General features: G+C 34.1%; 1 pseudogene; it reads right to left on the minus strand.

Moving 5' to 3' along the window:
- Window positions 1-1,160: 1,160 nt before the first annotated feature.
- LOC112485367 lies at window positions 1,161-1,279 on the minus strand (annotated as a pseudogene).
- Between the last annotated feature and the right edge of the window lie 1,647 nt (window positions 1,280-2,926).

Here is a 2,926-nt window from a genome sequence, read left to right on the forward strand (position 1 = left end):
TGTTTATACTGTAAGGGCCTTTTAAAAACTGGATAATAGTTTACGAGAAATGAAATGTGCTTCTACTGTCAACAATTCTTTAGCATTAATGGTACTAATTTCAGCTGATATTTAAGATTAAGAACATTACAATGCACCAAAAAAAATTTATAATGCTTAATTGTCTGTTAAACAATATTTGCACAATGTCTTAATGCCCATTAACAGTAATATCCTTTATGCTGAAATTTTATTAAAAAATCTTTTTAAAATATTTTTTACCATTTTTGGGATGCTGCAAATTTATGCTAGTGTTTGGGGTTAGAGGGCAAAATGCACTACATCAGAGCAAGAGATTTCTCTCTGAATCTGTTTCTTTTTCTGCCAAATAATAAGTGCCTATCTCATAGAGCTGTGTTGAGGATTAGAAAACATATGCAAAGAATTTACCTCAATGCCTACTGTTAGTAAGTGCTCAGTAAATAGTACCTAATTATTAATGCCATTATTATTATCTTTATCATCTCTTACCTTAAGATTGTTTTAATTGGGTCGTAGTTCTAAAATTCTTATTGCATTTATGATTCAAAGATTTTTTTTTAAAAAACACAACCCTATTAAAACCTAAAAATAATAAGTAAAATAACATACACACACACACACAAAATAGGTTTTAGTTCTTGGATGAATGTTCAATTTTAACTCAAATCTTAATACATAACTCTAGGTTAAAGTATTGTCCATAAAATGGCATAGAAACAGCACTGGGGGAAAAAATTCATCATTCATTCAATCAACAAATATTATGTAGTGCCAACTCTGAGTCAGATGGTATTCTGGACTCTAAGGACACACAGAGGTGAGCAAGTTAGCCCCTGCTCTCACAGAACAAGTTAGCATCTATTGAAAAAAAAAATAGAAAATAAGGAAGCTAGAATGTAAAACATTAAAACAAACAAATGACAATGAAATGCTTTAAAACAGTAATAAGTGCTCTAGAAAAAATAAAAGAGAATTATATGATTTTACAGTGCACTTTGTTAGAAGTGGGGTGGGCTATTTTATTTTATTTATTTTATTTATTATTTATTATTTATTTTTTAGGCAAGGCAACCCTTGGTTGACCTCACAGATTGCAAAGACCTTGTCAGCTTACAATCCCTTATTTTTTTTATTTTTTACGCCTACAGCACCTTGTCTTCCTAGGTGGTCTCCCATCCAAGTACTAACCAGGCCCGACTCTGCTTAGTTTCCGAGATCAGACGGGATCAGGCTTGTTCAGGGTAGCATAACTATAGATGGGGTGGGCTATTTAAGATGGAGTGCTTAGGAAAGAACTCTCAGAGACTTGGAATTATGAAGATTATGTGCGATGGAAGATAGATATTCACACAGACAATTCTACTTGACTGTAAAGCATTGCTCACCATTGTGTATCAGACACAGTTGCTATTTAACAAATAATTATTGAAGTTGAATGAGTTATGATGCAGTATTATCATTGCAACAGAGGCTATGTGAATACTTGAACTTGCCTGTGGTAGAGTCAAAGGGACTCCAAAGGAGAGAACACTTGAACTGAGACTTGAATGAAAGGTAACAGACTGGTGTATGAGTTTCGGAGGGCATTCAAACAAAGAAAGTAGGGTAGACAAAAAATGGAAATATGTGATAAAACAGAACTAAAAGCAATTTACAAACTCTGGGAAGCAAAGCAGGGGCTAAAGAGAGAGGCAGGAGTGAAGGGGACTTGTGTGCCATGCTAAGGAGTTTGAAACTTATCTGAAAAGTGATGGGGCTATGAAAGGCTTAGAGCAGAAGAGTGGTGATTGGCTTTGAGTGTTAAGAGTGCCTATTCTGTCAGCAAGTGCAAGGACATAAAAGCTCCTCTCTGTTTTTTCTTGCAGTTAATTCACTGTGCTCCTATGCAAAAAAGAGCAGAAGACTTGGATTCAGAGACACTGGGTCTGAATGTCTGAGAAGCAGCTTAAATAGGTTTGTAGTAGAGTGAGGGTAAGAGTTTGCTTCCTTGAAAACATTCTTTTCATTCTATTGGGTACCTAAAATATTCAGCTGATTTTATTTTAAAAGTCACAAAAGCCTCATGTCAAGAAAATTCTAGCATACAATGATTATTATAATTATATATGTGTATGACAATAAGATAATGAGGCACACAAAAAAACCGGTTCATGATTTCATAGTCATCCTTATATATGCGACACTGTCTGTTCTTTGACTACATTACAATAATTTGAATTGGGTGCTTGCTGTGAGTAGGAAGTTAAGCCTATTCCATTTCATTATTCCCAAATCCTCACAAAAGAAAATGAAAAGGTTTGGGGAAAAGGTAAGAAATCCAGTGTATTTTATTCTTCCTTGTCTCCTTTGTAAAATTTGGTCCCATTCTTAATTGCCTTCACTTGTTGCTATTATTTTCTTTCTTCTTGTATTTAAACATTGATAATTACTTTTCAACAGTATAATTTCACTCACTTGGATTTTGTGTAATTATAGTCCACTCACCTTTCCCGGTTAAGTAATGAAGAGTGTCTCTTTATTTCTGCAGCATCACTGCACGGCTCCTGTTTTTCTTCAAAAGAATGTAGACAAAATGAAGACAATCATTTTTGATGATCACACAATAAAGTGAACTGAAAGAAGTGTTAGCAATTCATTTATCGCTTGTATATAATTTAGCTTGTATTCAAACATCCTTTTGTAAAACTGCACCAGCACGTTCTCAAGGCAATTTATAATAACCTTTTAATAAAATGTATATAGTGTATATAATAATCCAAAAGCCTCTGTAAATTTTTTGGAATTTCTTTTTAATGATGCTTATTATCTGCTATTGTTGTGTGCTGGGTGACTTGATTGGGACTGATTCCCTTCTCTCACTAGCCTCTGGCCCAGACAACAACCTGTCTTCCTTCCAGTATCCTAC

Source organism: Pteropus alecto, unplaced genomic scaffold, assembly GCF_000325575.1.
Source record: "Pteropus alecto unplaced genomic scaffold, ASM32557v1 scaffold270, whole genome shotgun sequence".
Classification (NCBI taxonomy): Eukaryota; Metazoa; Chordata; class Mammalia; order Chiroptera; family Pteropodidae; genus Pteropus; species Pteropus alecto.